General features: G+C 39.0%; 1 long non-coding RNA gene across 1 annotated transcript in view; it reads left to right on the forward strand.

The window, feature by feature from the left end:
- Positions 1-8370: 8370 nt before the first annotated feature.
- LOC132235428 (uncharacterized) overlaps positions 8371-19659 on the forward strand; it is a 49326-nt gene continuing 38037 nt past the window's right edge. The window contains exon 1 of the long non-coding RNA XR_009453017.1: positions 8371-8637. This is a non-coding gene — a long non-coding RNA (uncharacterized LOC132235428). The remainder of the gene's footprint in view (positions 8638-19659) is intronic.

The raw sequence follows: 19659 nt of genomic DNA on the forward strand, positions 1-19659 counted from the left end.
TAATGTCATCTCACTATTAGAATATATACTAATAATATATACTAATCCCATACGGGGTTAAGGGCTGTAGAAAAAATTCAGAACAGAGGTAGGTAATACTGAGGGTGTGAGTGCACTGTAGGATTTGGTGATCTGGAAAAGCCTAGCTGGAAGGTGTTATCTGAGTACACACTGAAGGACTTGAGGGAGCTGATCATTTGGGTATCTGGTGGATGATGGGACCTCAAATGTAAATGTGCTGAATTGGGACTGGAGCTATTGTGTTGGGGACTAGTGTGGTCAGGGGGTTAAGGATAGGCATTAAGAGATAAAGTCAGGAAGTAACTATGACACCTTGCAAGACATTCTAAGGACTTTGGAAAAAGACTGGAAACTCTTAAGTATTTGAAACTAAAATTTGATAAATTAATAGAAAGTCACTAAAATAAGATAGAAGAAAAAAATCACTAATAAAGAGCAGTTTGACTCTCAGAAATGGTTCTTCTTTCAACACAGCTAAGAAAGGACCTGTCCCAGCAACAGCAGAAAACTGGAGGTTCACATTCTTGAAACGTTGGAACCATGGAGCATCCAGTCCCAGAGACATCAAGCCTCGTTCTGAAAACAGGGAGTGAGAGGAAGCCCGCTTACACATCACCACTCAGTCCTTTTCTCCACTTATCCCTGCTCCCTCAGAATGATGACTGCCAAGCAAGAACATGGAGGGTTTCTGTTTTGAGGAAACTGGCCAGCCCAAGAAGAAAGAGCTGTAGGCTGACATTCTGTAATCTCACGACGCGATACCTAGGTCCCTGCCCAACCCTCCTGCAGCAAAGCCCAGCAGCTGCTGAACCTCACCACTCTGCTAAAACTCCCCCAATACTCTTCACTATGTTCAACCAGATACAAATCACAAGCCATGTGTGGAAAATCTCCAACATAAAGGAGAGACTAAAATAAATCAACCAAAGGAACTCAAAGAAAGTAGAAACCACACATGATCCTGTGAAAAGCAAAGACCTTTTTTTTAAATATATATATTTCTTTATTGATTTCAGAGAGGAAGGGAGGAGAGAGAGATAGAAACATCAATGATGAGAGAGAATCATCCATCAGCTGACTCCTGTACACCCCTTACTGGGGATGGAGCCTGCAACCCAGGCATATGCCCTTGGCTGGGATCGAACCTGGGACCCCTCAGTCCGCAGGCTGACGCTGTATCCACTGAGCCAAGCCTGCTAGGGCAAAACAAAGACCTTTTAAAAATCAATAATTAACATTCTCAGGGGTTTGGGTGAACAACATTGCAGCTGAGAAAAAAAGGAAAAGCTATTACCAAAACAGAGCATCCACAGTTATGGTGACCAGCCATCCTGGTTAGTCCAGGACTGCCCCAGCTTTAGCAGTGAGGGTCCCTTTTCCCGGGAACCCCCTCAGTCCCAGACTAACCAGACAGTTGGTGACCCTAGTAACAGGGGGAAACCTTTAGTAGATTAAAAATTTGACGTTTCCAATAGAAACGGAAAATAAAGTTGAGCAGGAGTAGAACAAAGACACAAACATAAAAAATAGAGGATAAAATTTTTTTTTTCAAAAATGGAGAATCAGATTGTCTGAATAATAGGAATTCTTGAAAGAGAAAATAGAGGGGAAGACATTATCAAAAAAACTAATACAAGAACATATTCAAGAATGAATAAGCATAAGTTTCCAGACTGATAGGGCTCACTGAGGGCTCAAAAGAATGTTTGCAAAAAGAGAATTGTCATATGGAACAGACTGACAGCTGTCAGAGGGAGGGGAGGGGAGTGTGTGTTGGGGGAGGAGGGGTACTGAATGAAGGAAGATGAAGAGATTAGCCAAAGAACATATATGCATACCCCGTGGACACAGACAACATGTGGTGAAGGCCAGAGGGATGGGGGCTGAGAGGATACTAGGTAGAGGTGAGCAAAGGGGGGTGGGGAGGGTAAGTGGAGGACATCTTAATAGTGTCAACAATTAGAAAAAGTGTACAGAAGAGCCCTAGCCGGTTTGGCTCACTGGATAGAGCATCGGCCTGGGGACTGAAGGGTCCCAGGTTCGATTCCGGTCAAGGGCATGTACCTTGGTTGCAGGCACATCCCCAGTAGGGGGTGTGCAGGAGGCAGCTAATCGATGCTTCTCTCTCATCGATGTTTCTAACTCTCTATCCCTCTCCCTTCCTCTCTGTAAAAAAATCAATAAAATATATATTTTTAAAAAGTGTACAGAAGAAATACTCTTTCAAGAAAGGGTGGTAGGGAGATAGGCACAGAGAGAACAGATCAGATTCAAAGGGTTTAAATGGAATCAGGAATAAGAATGGCATTGCTAGAAGCTTTCATTCATAGGAGACTATGCCTTTAAAATTCTGAGAGAAAATGTCAATATAGACTTTTACAGCCATTGCACCAGGGTAAATGTCCAAGGCGAGTTTGTGCAGCATTCCTTGTATAAACAACATTCAGATACAAGCTAAGTGTCTGTTGTTAGAGGTGGAATTAAATGCAACAAATAAATGTATCATTAAATAATTACATATTTACACAAAGATAATAAAATATAAATAATTATAATATTTTATAATGTTCTGATCATTTAAAACCACCCTACAAATTTTGTTGAAGAACAAAATTAATCTATATGTACTGACGTGTAAGAACTCCATTACATATTATTAGGTTTTTAAAAAGCAACTTCCAAAACAGCAATGTGCAGTATGAGATTTTTTTATAAAAGAATATATATAGCCGTAGCCAGTTTTTCTCAGTGGATAGAGCGTCGGCCTGTGGAGTGAAAGGTCCCGGGTTCAATTCCGGTCAAGGGCACGTACCTTGGTTGCAGGCACATCCCCGGTAGGGGGTGTGCAGGAGGCAGCTGATCGATGTTTCTCTCTCATCGATGATTCTGACTCTCTATCCTTCTCCCTTCCTCTCTGTAAAAAATCAATAAAATATATTTTTTTAAAAAGAAGAAGACAAATCACAGTTTAGATATACAGTGTGGTCCAGTGTACATGACTAATGTTTAAAAAAAGAAAGACTATATATACACATAGATATAGATATATATGTAGATGTAGAAATAGATATAGATAAAATAATTGGAAATAGAGAAAAATCTCTGTTATCTGTGACTGTCTTTGGGGAACAGTACCTAGAAGCTTAGTTTATACTTTTTTAAAATTTCTTTATTGCTGAAAGTATTACAGATGTTCCACCCCTTTTTTCCCCATTGACCCCCCATACCCTCACTCACCCCTCCCAGGCCTTCACCACACTACTGTCTGTGTCCATGAGCTATGCATATAAGCATATAAATTTCCCAGTTAATCTTTTTTACTGTATATAGTTCTGTAATAGTTCAGTTTGTTCCTTATGGTGTGGAAATTATTTTTAAAATACGTTTATACTGTATTTCATTTCTCTGTGATGACAGCACCATCTAGTGGTCTATGTTAACTTTTAAATATTTTAACTTTAAAATAATGTAATATTTAATAATATTTAATATTACAATAAAAACAAGCAACTATAGCATGGAAAGAACTTATTTTTAACATGACATTTAAAAGAATATGCCCTCATAATTTATTTAAAGATTTCATATTCTTAGAATAACTTTCAAGATATATTAAATAGAAAAATCAAAATACAGAAAAATATGTAATGTACCATTTGTACTAAAAATAAAGCAAAGTCTTTTTAAATATCTGAATGCATATGCATAAAATATCTCTGAAATCACACACACACACACGGTGAAGTTGGTTGTCTTTAGTGAGGACCAGTAAATAGCTGCAAATAGGAATGACAGCAAGAACTTTCTCTATGAAACCTTTTGGACCTTTTGAATTTTAAGCCTTAATATGAAATGTAAATTAAAAACAAAGTTCATATCTAAGGAAAATGTGCTCTCTGTCACTTACAAATCCTAAGGGTATAAGCCCTCTTCTGTTTTTTACCTCTTATCTGTACCATATGTTGAAGTAGAATCTTCCTTGAAACTCAGAGGGACCCAGAACCAACTAATCTCTATAGGGTCTAAGTCCAGAATCTGACTTAAGCACACTGAGAAAAACCAAACTACAGAAATAATACTCCAAAAATAAGCATAATTTTTCTCCCCATGGTACATCCCCACCACAGTTTAATAGGCACGAGATTTCCAAGTTCCCTCATCAGGGGCAAGAAGTATCTTATCCAGAAGCGAGCTCACAATTAAAAAGAAATGTATAGCCAAAACCGGTTTGGCTCAGTGGATAGAGCGTCGGCCTGCGGACTGAAAGGTCCCGGGTTCGATTCCGGTCAAGGGCATGTACCTGGGTTGTGGGCACATCCCCAGTGAGAGATGTGCAGGAGGCAGCTGATCGATGTTTCTCTCTCATCGATGTTTCTAACTCTCTATCTCTCTCCCTTCCTCTCTGTAAAAAATCAATAAAATATATTTTTTAAAAAAATAAATAAATAAATAAATAAAAAGAAATGTATAAACCCCTAGAATGGAAAGCTGGAATCACTAAGACCACAGCGCATTAAGGAAGAACAACTGGTCTTGAACCAACCTTACTTCCTAAAGTTAACCTAGACCAGTGGTTCTCAACCTTCCTAATGCCATGACCCTTTAATACAGTTCCTCATGTTGTGGTGATCCCCAATCATAAAATTATTTTCATTGCTACTTCATAACTGTAATTTTGCTATTGTTATGAATCATAATGTAAATATCTGATATGCAGGATGTATTTTCATTGTTACAAATTGAACATAATTAAAGCATAGTGATTACTCACAAAAACAATATGTAATTATATATGTGTTTTCCGATGGTCTTAGGCGACCCCTGTGAAAGGGTCGTTCGACCCCCAAAGGGTCACAACCCACAGGTTGAGAACCGCTGATTAGACTAACCAACAAAATAGCTTAACTAGCCATCTGCAAGTCCTTGACAGTGTCTCATAATGCTCTGTAATTCAGGAGAGAAGTTTAACTGGATGGTAATGTCCATATGAGGACTATTAGTTGGTCAAACAACACAACCAAAGAATACTGATCACTAGATTTAAATCATATCGCAGATTTCAAGTGCCATTTTCAGCCCATGCTTTTCAACAGTTTGACCCATAACTTGGATAGAGAAAACAATATGCTTATCAAATTTGTGAAAGACACAAAGCTGTGAGAGACAGTATATACATTATATGACAGAATTACATTGTATGAGAACTAACAACATGGAATTTAGCGAAAAGAAATGTAAGGACCTACACTTATTTTAAAAAACAAAACAAAACATCTTTACTAGTTAGGTATAGAAAGGTCTGGTTTATCTGCAGCAGGTTTAAAATAGAATGAACATATGGGTTCATAGTAAGAACAAAACTTTTGTTTAACGGGAGGAATTATTTAGAATAAAGAGACAATATTCCTGGCCTATTGTGTCCAGAGCAGAACCCCTGTAGATGTTGTATACACTCTGGACACCAAATTTCCTAGATGAACACTTGACAAACTACAAATGATTTAAATAAAAACAACCAGGATTTTCAGAGGATTTATGTTCCTAATATAAAGCAAAAGCCTATAAAAGAGCTGCCAAACTGAAGTCTCAGATGGAATGGTGTAACCGTCCTCAAATATCCCAATTGCAAATGATCTATGTACATAAAAGCATGAAAATAAGTTCTGTTGGTAGAAGTTTCAAGGAAACACAATTTGATTTCATATAAGTTGACCTTTTCTAACAGAACTCTACAGTGATGGAACGCGTCAGAAGTAGTGTATCCCTCAAGCAAAAGAAGAAAAGAAACATCTATTTGAAAGTGTTATGAAGGGCATACCTATCAGACTGGCTACAACCTCAGCATAAGGTTGAAAAGATTTGGCTGAATTGCCTTAGGAGAAAAGCATTCAACATTTCACCTTTCAGTGTAATGTTAGCTCTGGGCTTTTATACGTGCCCGTTATCAGATTGAAGAAGATCCCTTCTGCTCCCAGTTTGCTGGGGATTTCTGTCACTGAGGTACTATCGAGGTTGGCATTCGAATCCTGTGGAACATGGGCAATGAGGCTTCAAGTATTCCTATCTCAACCTCTCTTGCTTTTTCAGACAGTGTCGTATTTCTGATGTTTGGGGAGAGCTCATACACTTTCTACATTCTAAATTTTAAAATCTGCATAAACTAGGGCACTTTTTAAAATCTACATAATAATATGCTGTCTGTGTGTGTGTGTGTGTGTGTGCATTTTTTAAAATATATTGTTATTGATTTCAGAGAGGAAGGGAGAGGGAGAAAGAGATAGAAACATCAATGATGAGAGAGAATCATTGATCAGCTGCCTCCTGTATGCCCCACACTGGGGATCAAGCCCACAACCCAGGCATGTGCCCATGACTGGAATCAAACCTGAGATCCTTCAGGCCGCAGGCCAATGCTCTATCCACCAAACCAAATCAGCTAGGGCTGTGCGTGCATTTTTTAAACTTCAACTTTTTAACTTAAGGCTAAATGAGATGGGACATGATTTTTCACTTAATATCCTGACTAGCCCACACATGCCAGTCTTTTAAAACCCTACCTCCAAGTCAACCAACACCATAACTAAAATGATGTGCCACCTTCCTTCAGTTTGGGATGAAAGCCACCAGTAACACAGGAGCAGCAGTGATGCGTGTTACCAAATATGAGCCCTTGTATGGGCAGAGAGGTAAAAGGGGGAAGAAGATAGGAAAGAGGAATGAAGAAAAAGAAGTAAACAGGCATCAGATGGAAGAGGAAATTTTTAATGAAAAATCTATTGCCCCATTAAATAATAATATATATAAAAATGTGACTCCACCCAGCTGGTGTGGCTCCAGTGGTTGAGCATCGTCCAATGCTCCCAGGGGTCATGGGTTCAATTCCCGGTCAGGGCACATGCCCTGGCATGCAGAGGGGATGCAGGAGGCAGCCCATTGATGATTGTCTCTCATTGATGTTTCTCTCTCTCTCTCTCTCTCTCTCTCTCTCTCATCAATAAATAAAAATAGAAAATAAGCATTTTGAGCACTTGATGTTCTGTAAACACGCTTTGGAATACGGTGCTTGGCACTTACTTGCATTTTTTTTTCTACTCTCCAAAATTAGCTTCATAGTTTCACATAGATGCCCTGTTGATTCCTTAAACTATTTTTTAAATATGCTATTATCTCTTAAATTCAGTCTATGTTGTCCAGTACAATAGCTACCAGCCACGTGTGACTATTGAGCATTTGAAACATGGCTAGTCCGAGTTCACTGTGAAATACACAATGGATTTATAGATTGAAATGATATTTTGCATATAATGGATTAAGTAACACATAATATTAAATTTATTTTTTACCATTCTATTTTGCTTTCTTATATGTGGCTATTAGAAAATTTAAATTACATATGCGCCTCTCATATTTTTACTGAATAGCACTGCTGTAGACTTCCCTGTATCTCTCACCCAGGATCAAAATTTGATGCTCTCTTGGTTTCCTCTCTTCAAATCTAAAATATTTCTCTTAATATTTTTTTTTCAGAGACAATATACCCTTTACACAGCCAGCACTTAGCACTGTAATCAACACATCTGGGGGGGGGGGGGAGAGCTCGAGCACGAGAGGGAGGGAGGGAGGGAGAGAGAGAGAGAGAGAGAGAGAGAGAGAGAGAGAGAGAGCGCAATTTGTTGTTGTTTTACTTATTTATGCATTCATTGGTTGCTTCATGTATGCGCCCTGACTGGAGATCGAACCTGCAACCTTGGCGCTCTAACTGAGCTACCTGTCCAGGACCCAAATGCTTATTTTTCAATAATTTACCACAGCATCTTTGTGCACTTCCTGGAGAGCACATATGAGCAAGATTTTTCAACTTGTAAATTCTGTGTGGTAGACGTGAATTTAGTGACCCCTTATAACTCCTTCCATTCAAAAGCCTCGGTTTAGAAACATGTATATATTGCTAAAGTCTTTCCCAGAAGTGTTGCTCTTACTCCTTAATTCTTCAATTAATTAATGCTTTTAAGATAAAAAATATAATGGAAAAGAGAAAGCAAAGGAATGAGATCTCCTGGTGAAATAAAAACCAAAAGGGCTAACTTAAAATACAGCAATTAAAACTGAGACAACCTGACAACTAGCTATAAAGTTCCAAGATAAACAATGGTTGGAAAGTTAATTGTTTACCAAACTCCCCTTAGTTCAACCTGGCTCACTGTTAAAAGAATGCTATAGAAATTGACCTGTGTTCAGATACGTCACTCCTATAAACCAACCACCTGTTGGATCTCAAGTGTGTACTAGCCCTGGGACAGTCTTTGCTTGCTCAGAGCTGTATATATTAGAGGTATTTACAAAAGGGTGTGTGATAGAAAAAGTAAATAACTGAACTTCACTCATACTGCTTCCTGTTTCCTTCTTGATTCTTCAGGGTACACACTCTTCTTGGATAAACCCTGACTAATGAAGTGGCATCAGGAAGTGCCTACGCTTCCATAGCCCGGGAGAGCGCAGTGAAAATGCTCATTAACCAAGGCGGGCTGTCCTGTCCTGACCCCGAGACACTAAAGGCTCTGTTTGCATCGGGCTCATGGGTTTCTTCCTAGCCACTCTCAGGGACAGAAATGCTCGGTAAGTTTTTATGAAATCTTCACATCTTCTTTGCCTCTAAGTTAAACTTGTTTTTATTAATTCAGATGGACTGATAGTGTGTATTTCATTGCCATAGATATGAAATTTCACTTACAAAAAATTTCCCGAGATATTTTTTAATGCAAGAGAAATATGGCGAGAAGAGGGGGAAGGCCAGGAAATCTCTACTTTGTAAATCACTCCCTCAGATTTTTCTTCTCCTTTCTGTGACTCCTTTCTTTGTGCTTTTATTTTTCCAAGTGAGAAGATATATTTTCATTTAATTCCAAGGTAGCATTAAGCAAATTAAATTAAATCACAAGACCTTACTCATACCCTCTTATTGTTGAAAATATGGCACCAAATTTGGTAAAAGCAAGAAATAAATTCAAGGGAAATATTTCTGAGGGACATAGTTAAATAATTTATTTTTAACTTAAGACTAACAACAGATAAATGATAACATTTCCTCCTGAATATTTCTAAAGCCCTTTTTAACATCCCTCTGGTGATATAAATCTGTGACCAACATTATTTTGTTCTAGATATTCAACTAGGCAATCTGAGGTACAATGTTATGGGATATGCCTCAAAAATTCAAATTGGAGCAAACTGATGCATGCTACTGGGTGGCCTATTGTGTACAGAAAATTCACACATGGGGTACCGTTCTGTTGAGACAGAGCAGAAATTACATTATCAACAATTAAAAATAAAAATTCTCTGGGGTGCAATATTACAATTAATCTTTATAAGCACATACACAAAATGCTGGGGTTTTTTATATATAGAAGCCCAACCAAGAGTCATTTTACCTAGAACTGTAGCAACGAAGACTTACGTTCCCAACACTTTATTATGAAAATTTTCAAACATAATAAAAATTAAAATAATTATACCATGAACACTCAGATACCGCCCATGTGATTCTACAATTATCATTTTGCTACATTGACTTCTTCACATGCTATCCAATATTCATTCATCTACCCATCCACCTATTCATCTTCTTTACTTTTCGGCTGTGTTTTTAAGTTGCAGACCTCAGTCTACTTTACCTAACATTCACGGATGCATGTCACTAACTAGAGTTTAATACTTGTTTAACATTTCCTTGAGGTAAATTTCATGTTCAACGAAATGCACAATTTTTACTGTACCATTTGATGAGTTTTGATAAATATATACATCTGTGTAATCCAAGCCCCTGTCATGATATACAACATCATTATTCCAGATCTGGAATGTTTCCTCATTCCCCTGCCCAGTCAGTCCCTGCTCCCACTCCCAGAGGCAAACACCCTTCTCTTTCATACCTGCACGATGGCCATTCATGTTTTTGTGTGTATCAATAACTCATTCTTTTTTTATTGGTGAGTAGTATTTCAATACTATTACATTGTATGAATACACCACAGTTTATCCATTCTTTTATTGATGGATACCTGAGCTTTATTAGGTTTTTGGCTAATATGAATAAGCCTGCTATGAACATTTTTTAAAAATATATTTTATTGATTTTTTACAGAGAGGAAGGGGAGAGGGATAGAGAGTTAGAAACATTGATGAGATAGAAACATCGATCAGCTGCCTCCTGCACACCCCCCACTGGGGATGTGCCCGCAACCAAGGTACATGCCCTTGACCACATGCCCTTTAGTCCACAGGCTGACGCTCTATCCACTGAGCCAAACCAGTTAGGGCCTGCTATGAACATTCTTATAAAAATCTTTCTCTGAACATGTTTCCAGCCTCTTGTATAAATACCTAGGAGTAGAATAATTGCTGGGTCATAATGCAGTATAGTTCTATTTAGACGCTGACAGAGCCTTTTCAAAAGTGATTATATCATTTCATCACCCTCACCAACACTATGAGAATTTCAGTTCCTACACATCTTTGCCAATTTTGTGGTTGTAAGCCCTTTAAATTTTTGCCTTTCTGGTGATTGAGTAATGCTATCTCACTGCGGTTTTATATGCATTCATCTGATGACTAATATTGCTGAACACTTTCCCACATGCTTATTGGTCATTTGTATGTTGTTCTTTGTTAAATGTCTATTCAAATATTTGGCCGACTTTTTCTAAAATTGGATTGTTTATCTTTTTATTATTGACTTGAAGGAGTTCTTATAAGTATACTAGAGGCCTGGTGCACGAATTCGTGCACCAGTGGGGTCCCTCGGCCTGGCCTGCGGGATGGGGCCGAAATCAGGTCCCGTATTGCGAGATGGTGCAGGCCAGGCCAAGGGACCCAACTGATGCATGATCGGGGCCAGGGAGGGACATAGGAGGTTGGCCAGCTGGGAGGGACTGTGGGAGGACTCCAGGATGTGTCTGGCCCATCTTACTCAGTCCCAATTGGCTGGACCCCAGCAGCAAGCTAACCTAATGGTCGGAGCATCTGCCCCCTGGTGGTCGGTGCACATCATAGCGAGTGTTGAGCAGCCTTCGCATATCATTGGCATATTACACTTTGATTGGTTGAACGGCCAACCTGACAACCAGACACTTAGCATATTAGGCTTTTATTATATAGGATATTACAGCTACAAGTCCTTTGTCAAAGGAAAATGTTTCACAAATATTTTCTCCCACTTTGTTGCTTGCGCATTTTTTTTAAAAAGTATAGTTTGAGCCCTGTCCAGGTAGCTCAGTTGGTTAGAACATGGTCCCCATATGCCAAGGTTGCAGGTTCAATCTCTGGTCAGGGCATATGTAAGAATTAACCAATAATATATAAATAAGTGTAACAACAAATCGATGTTTCTCTCTCTAAAATCAATAAAAAAATTTATTTTCATTTTTTAAATGTATAGTTTGATGAGCACTAGTTTTCAATTTTGATGAATCTAATTGCCTATTTTTATGGTTATTAATTTGTGTGCTATCTAAAATATATATTTTTTATCCCTAAGGTACAAAGATACCCTCCTATGGTTTTTTTCCAAAAGCCTTATCATTTTAGTTTTCACCTTCAGTTCTAAGACCATGTTGAATTTATTTTTTCTTATGGTGTGAAGTAGAGGTTTTTCCTCCCCCCCTCCCCCCCGCCCTTTCTTTGCATATTGCTATCTAGAACAACCAGCATTAAATTTTTTTCTTTCTCCACTGAATTTCTTTGAATATTTTATAGAAAATTAAATGACCATAAAGGAAGGATCTTAATTTTGGACTCTTTATTCAGTTCCATTAATCTATTTGTCTCTTCTTATGTAAATGTCACTCTATTTTGATTACTGTAGGTTTATAGTAAGTTTTAAAGTCAAGTACTATGAACCATATGATTTCACTCATATGTGGTATTTAATAAGCAAACTGAACTAATAAGCAAAATACAGACAGACTCATAGACAGAGAGCAGGCAGACAGCTCTGGTGGGGAAGAAGAGATTGAAGGGAGTGGAACATCTGAGAAAAAAAGAGAGAGAAAGAGCTCATAGACATGGACAACAGTGTGGTGATTGTGGGTGGGGTTGGGGGTGGAAGTGGAAGAGGGTATAGGGAGGATAAATAGTGATGAAGAAAAATAAAATAAAGAAAAAATTAAAAAATAATAATTTAAAAATAAATAAATAAAGTCAGATACTGTGAGTCCTCCTACTTTACTCTTCTTCTTCGAAAGGGTTTGGTTGTGCTACCTCCTTTGCATTTCCATAGACAATTTAGAATTAGCTTTTCAACTTCTAAAAAAGAGCATAGTAAGCATTATTTTCCTTAAAGGTTTGATAAAATAGCCCAGCCAGCATGGCTCAGTGGTTGAGCTTCAACCTATGAACCAGGAGGTCATGGTTCAATTCCTGGTCAGGGCACATGCCTAGGTTGCAGGCTCGATCCCTGGTATGGGTTGTGCAGGAGGCAGCTGATCAATGATTCTCTCTCATCATTGATGTTTCTCTCTCTCTCTCTCTCTCTCTCTCTCTCTCTCTCTCTCTCTCTCTTTTCCCCCCTCTCTCTCTCCCTTCCTCTCTGAAATCAATAAAAATACATTTTTTTAAAAAGGTTTGATGGAATACACTCATCTTGAGAGAGGCTATCACAATCTTTCCATGGTTAAAAAGATCGATAATAATAGCTACCATTTTATGAGATCCTACAATGGGCCAATTTCTATATTACATGTATTGTATATATTAATTCATTTAATCATCACAACAACCCTGAGAGGCAAATATTATTCTTACATAAAAATGCAGAAACTATATAAGTGGCAGGGACTAGAATCAACTATGACTCTAAAGGTAAAGCTCTTCCCATTCTACAATACTGTCTATCAAGTGCATTTTATAAGCATTTAATCAAAGATATCCCACTGATGAGGAATCATTTCAACAGCCAAATCTATATCAAACCCATCAGACTCCCTGCATTCATTCATCAATTTGATATTGACAAATATTAATTAAGCAACTACCATGTGTCAGGTACTGCTTCAGGCACTGTTCTAGGCTCAGTAAATGAAACAAGCAAATATCCTTGCCCTTGTGATGTTTAAATTCTATTATTATACTAAACCAAAAATAAATAAATAAATAAATAAATAAATAAATAAATAAATAAATAAATAAATAGAAGGTGATAAATGCTTTGCAAAAGGAGATTTGGTGAGGTTCAAATATAAATAGGGTGGTAGGAGTCTACCATATTGAGAAGGCAACACACTTTAGCAAAGACTTGAAGGAGGGAAGCATTCAGCTATGTAAAGGAAGAGCTTTTCAGGCAAAGAGAACAGTCAGTACAAAGGCCCAAGATGGAAGCATGCCTGGAATGACAGAGCAATAGCCAGGCGGGCAGCGCACCTGGCACCTGGAATGGAGTGAGAGGGAAACAGGAGGAGAGAGGTTTTGCAATGAAACGGGAAGCAGATCATTTAAAGATGGTAGCTTTTACTCAGAGTGGAATGGGGAGTTATGATAGAATTTTGGGCAGATAGGTGATAGAGTATAACAATTGTTTACATACTTTTGCAAGATTAGACTTAAGAAAATCAAGGAAGAAGCTGAGAGATCATTTAGGAGGCTATTTCATTAAGTCTTGTAAGAGCTAAGAGTACCTCAAATCAGGGTAGCTGCAATCTCAGGGTGGGATTCTGAATATATACTGAAGATAAAGCCAACAGGATTTCTTGATGACAGAGCATATAAAGTGAGAAAGAAAGAGAAGGGTTGAGTATGACCAAGGATTTTGTACTAAGCAGCCAGAAGGAAAGAGATGAAATAAAGCAAGGATTCACTTTTGAACATAAATTTGAGAAAAGGTATAAAAAATCTAAAGATGCATGAGATCATTGTCCAATGGAAAAAAAAAATCTCTAAAGTTCCTTGCAGCTCAGAAATACTGTCACATTTTTTCAAAACACATTTGCCCATCTATGATGAGTTTTTATTACTATTCTAAGCCAAAGCATGAAAGTGCCCTGGTTATTTTTCTGCCCATTTTGAGACCTTTCATATTTTCATTTATAATGTTTGAGCACCAACTCTCATTTTATTTTGTTTAATATATTTTTATTGATTTCAGAGAGGAAGGGAGAGGGAGAGAGAGATTGAAACATCAATGATAAGAGAGAATCATTGATCAGCTGCCTCCTGCACGCCCCCTACTGGGGATCACACCCGCAATCCAGGCATGTGCCCTTGACCAGAATTGAACCCGGGACCCTTCAGTCCACAGGCCAACGTTCTATCCACTGAGCCAAGCTAGACAAGGCACAACTCTTCATTAAAAAAAGTCATAGGATTTACTAGTAATTAAGCTCCAGGTCAGGGTATAACTTCATCAGAGAAATATTCCTGTGATTATTATGAACACAAAAAAGTAAACTAAAAATTTCATTTTAAGAATTCCATATAACAAATGGAATAGTTTTCTTGAATTGACTTCTATTCTTCACATAACCATTTTGTGTCTATTATTAAGCCACCATTGTTACCACAAAAAAAATGTGTTTGTAAACTGTTCTTGAACCTTAGCAGGGCTTTTCTTGTAATTTTTAAAATGTAGTTGCACAGATAGGTACAATTTCTGCCTTTGGGAATCTAGCAATCTAGAAATCACAGTATTAACTCACAATAAAGAAGCCAATGTCAATTATTCAAGCATACAATAGAGTCTGTAGTTGCAAAGAATGGGGTCAGTAAGACTCTTTGTTCAGCAGTCCTGTGGCCCGTCATCACAGCTATGCCTGACAAGCAACAGGTAACCTCCACCCTGGACAAAAGACTCAGTTTAATGAAGTATCTAATGCTTGCATTGCTTCCCACTTCCAGGGGTCTGGCAAGCTCGGCCAAGCTCAACAAGAAGGAGGGGAACATGTGGAGAGCCGCCCCATCTCTCCCACCCCCAACAGTCACAAAGCACACTTTCTGAACAGCCTAGTGGTCACAAAATGGGAAACCATACTTCACTTTCAGTAGAAACTTTGTCATGTGAAGCTTATGTTTGGGAGGTGACTATACATATGTCTGTCTTAAAATAACAAGAAGCATGGGCAAAACCAGGATCGCCCCTGCAAAGTTTTAGGGAGCCCAAAGCCTGAAGATATACCAAACATCAATCTGGAATTCAAGGGGGTGGATGCAGTATAGGTATAATAAAAGTTTCTTAAATAGAAGTTTCTTCTATTTTAACAAAATTTAATGCAACTAAAATGACTAAATTAATGTCTAATGTAACCAAAATATTTAACAGCACCTAATCAGAGCCCACAATACTGCCATAAAACAAGATATGGAACATTTGCTTATATGTAGTACGCAACTTATCTAAATTCTATCAGTTGAAAAGCAGGGAGCCACTCAGTTGTGAGTGGATTTACATGATTCTGTATTGCCTACAAGAGTGAAACACTTTGAAGAACAAGCAAAGAGGAATCTCTAAAGATACCTGTATTCATGCTCGACTTGGGCAAAAATAGAGCTCAGATGGCCCTGAGTTAAAAAGACGAGATCTATTCTTTTGCCGTCACATAGGGATTCTAATTGTTTTGCTTAGAGGATGAATATTTATCTAGAGGCATGAATGTTTAGCAAGTGCAACCAAGAAAACCAAGTTTCTGCCTCCACGACTGTTTTAGTCCCTTTGGGCTGTTACAATAAAAATACCACGGACTGGGTGGCTTAAAAAAATGTTCATCACTCACAGTTCTAGAGACTGGGGAGTCCAAGATCAAGACGCTGGCAGATTCGATGTCCAGTGAGGTCCTGCTTCCTGTTTCTTAGATAGCCATCCTCTCACCCTGTTCTCACCCGGCAGAAGGGCTAAGAGAGCTCTGCAGGGTCTCCACCCTCATGACCTAATCACCTCTCAAAGGCTCCACCTGCAAATACATTGCGGGTTAGGATTTCAATACATGAATTCTGGCGGGACACAAGCATACAATCCATAACAAGTCTACAAAGTGAAAAGATAATTCAGGAACACATTTAGACAGAACGTTGTTTTAAAATATGTGAAGGATTACAGTTCAAGGCCTTGTTTTGTCGGTGATAATTACACCGTGACAGGAACATATGTATAACCCTCTACACTCCTTCAAACACAAGAGAAAAAGGTGAGACTGGTTTCAAACTACTCAGATGAGGTTATCATTTCATTCAGCTGCTAAGTCCTGTTCAGATTTTTTTTAAAGGAGACAGAGATACGTTGTCTCAGAAAAGAGCAGGCAGACACATCCAGCAGGCCAGAGGAATGGCATGTGTATTGGCCTAGTGGCCAGCCCTGTGCTTTCAAGTGAGACCATGCAAACACAGTGGGGCCTTGACTTACGAGTGTCCCGACTAACGAGTTTTTTGAGATACCAGCTGTCTCTTGGCAGATTTTTTGCATTGAGTTGACAGAGTAATTTGAGTTAACGAGCTCCTTAACGAGTTCCTTAAGGAGCTCGGTCTCAGAATGAATTAAACTTGTAAGTCAAGGCCCCACTGTATCTGTAAATGATATAGCTTCTAGACTTTCTCCTAAGGCCTCCGAAAACAAGCGGCGGAACTCCGGGGTCTCATAGAATTATTTTCAGTCTCTAGCTTTCTGATCAACTTGGCTGTAAGAATTCAAAATACTAAAAAGCCCAGCTGGCGTGGATCAGTGGTTGAGTATCAACCTATGAACCAGGGGGTCACAGTTTGATTCCCGGTCAGGGCACATGCCCGGGTTGCCAGCTCGATCCCAGTAAGGGGCGTGCAGGAGGCAGCCAATCAGTGATGCTCTCTCATCATTGATGTTTCTATCTCTCTCTCCTTCTCCCTTCCTTTCTGAAATAAAAAAATATGTATATATAATTTTTTTAAAAAAACACAATACTAAAAAATTCCTTGGTTCCCAAAAAAATTTACTTAGTGTTAATGAGCCCTCTGTATTAATTCGGGCAGATTTTTCTTTGGATTAAGGCAATCATTTAACCCGGTCCTTTCCACCCTCCCCTCGGTGCATACTCACAGCATTTGCACTGGGAAGGAGATTTAAAACCAAGGCACATATCCCACACAGTCCCCAAGCAATCATAACAGCACTCAAGGGTTTATTCCAGCATCCATGAAATAAATGGATGGGACACAGTAAGAGCTGTGAGCATGGCAAGCAGCCACCAGAGAGAAAAATAAAGCAACAAATGAGGAGAAACACATCTCCCCCATTTGGGCAATAAGAGCAGCAAACAAAACCATCAATCCCCAGCAGGCTGCCTAGTTTATTGAAGCCTTAAGACAATTTTCAAAGTATACTTCATGTCCTCTGGGTAGGATTTGCTCAAGTAATAGAGTGCTTGATATTACTAAGATTTCTGAATATACCTTCCACCCAGATTTTCTGTCCACAGCTATGAAATTTGGATCTCTGTGTCAACTTGCTTGTTTATGCGCTGCTTTCGTCTGCTCATTCATTCACTTACCCTCGTTCCATGAGTATCTATGGAAAAATGACTGCCTACCAGTCATTTCTTATAACTCTGCAGATCCAGAGGTAAACAATAGAGGGGCCTTCTTTCACAGAGCTTTATTTCATGGGAAGAGAAAAATCAACAACAATAAACAATGCAATGGATAAGAACAGCGATGAAAATAAAACAGGGTAATGAAGAGTGCTCAAAACCTAGACTGGAGCTCAAGAAAAGGCCTCTATAAGGTCCTCTTGTATGATCCTCTGCCTGGACCATGAATCCTCTGAAAGCTTTATATTTACAGCAGAGGCTGGGAGATGAAACTGAGCTTCACTCCACTCCCAGTGCAGATGACCAAGAATGCAAACCAAACCTCAGTGAAATTGACCAGAGTTTCAACAAAGTAGCTGAATGTGCCTTGATGAGACTGAAGGAGAAACTAAAAGGAGTGGAGGAAGGAACTGCGCTCAGAGTGGGTGGACAAGTGAATTTGCTCATACAACAGGCCATGGACCCCAAAAACCTCAGCCGTTTCCCAGGATGGAAAGCTTAGGTGTGATATTTGTCATATGAATTACCCTTGAATTCAACCTTCAGAAATTATATGTTGGCCTTTATTTTTAACCCACTTACATGCAATATATAAAATTTGAAGAAAAAAGAAAGAAAGAAAGAAAGAAAGAAAGAAAGAAAGAAAGAAAGAAAGAAAGAAAGAAAGAAAGAAAGAAAGAGATATAAAGAAAGAAAGACCTCTACAAAAAAGTGGTTGTTGAACAGAAGAGGGAAGGATGCACAGAGACTAGATAAGGGAAAATGCGGAGGGAGATCCAGGCCCAGCCCGCATGAGCTAGGTAGGTAGGACCAGGGACACAAACAAGGTCATTGTGCTGGAGCCTAGAGAGCATCACAGGAGCATCACCAGAGAGGATGTGGAGCAGGTGGGAGTTAGGGATTTATTGCAAGGGAAGCCATTTTTGAGGTAAGCAGATGAGTAACATGATCTGACTTATATTTATTGCCGGGGTCCAGCCCCAGTGGTCCAGGGGTTCCCAAAGGTGTGGGCGGAGTCGGCGAAGAATGTTTTACACAGAGACAGCTTCAGAACTCTCTAGCTTTCCTTAGTCTCCGTGGATCTTCCCTGTGCCTGGCTGAGGCCACAGAGAAAGATCCAAAGGCAAGCTGAGCTTTTATTTTATAGTGAGAGGTAAACAAGGTAGTGGTTTCCATAGTTACACAGTCCTTGTGAGTTTCACTTGTTTTGGCCACTTCCTGCACTTCCCTCAGCCCATTAGCTTCCCAGGTAAGATCTAGAGAGCCTCATAAGGTCAAGCCTAATTATGCTAAGAGGACTGTGCCCTCTAAGCTGGGAATTGTTTGTGACTTTGCCAACAGGTCAGTCTGAGGCTTAACCCTATATCAGCTCCCCACAATTTATAAAGATCATTTTGAAGGAGTGCAGGATGGTTGGGTAAGATTAGTCTAATGACTCATTTTACTCTCCAAATGGAGAAGATAATAAGAGTTTAATTGGTTTCTGGGGACTGTCTAAATAATAATGACAAATCAAGTTGGCCATGCCTTCAGTTATCAGTAAATGACTGCAACTTAAATAAGTTTAGATAAGCTTAGATGTGATATACAATATAATAAAAGGGGTAAGATTTATTTTTATTATGTAAAAATGAATATGAGTTATCTACAGTCTGCTACTAAATAATAATTATGGGTAGTCCTACCCTGGGCTAAACTACAGGAACATGTGATTCCTTTAAATGTCTAGTAAACTGAGATGGGCAAAAGTGTCCAGAGATCAGGAAACTGAACAACCAAGGGGTCCAGGCTGCTGGTCACTAGTTGAGCCAATTAAACGGAGACAGGGTTGAATCACATATGAGCATTGATTCCAATGCCAACAGTATGGGAGAGCAGCAGGTCATCCACAAAACTCTGCTCTCCCCTCCCTATAAGCTAGCTGCTTATACTGGGCAGAAAGACAAAGATTACACAGGAAAGTAAGGATTACAGGCATGGGAAAGTAGGCAAGGTATAATGGTTACAAGCAATGCAGGCTGGGGGAATCAAATCGTGACCTCTTGGTTCAGAGGTTGATGCTCAACCACTGAGCCATGCTGGCCAGGCTAGGATTTTT

Source organism: Myotis daubentonii, chromosome 5 (assembly GCF_963259705.1).
Source record: "Myotis daubentonii chromosome 5, mMyoDau2.1, whole genome shotgun sequence".
Classification (NCBI taxonomy): Eukaryota; Metazoa; Chordata; class Mammalia; order Chiroptera; family Vespertilionidae; genus Myotis; species Myotis daubentonii.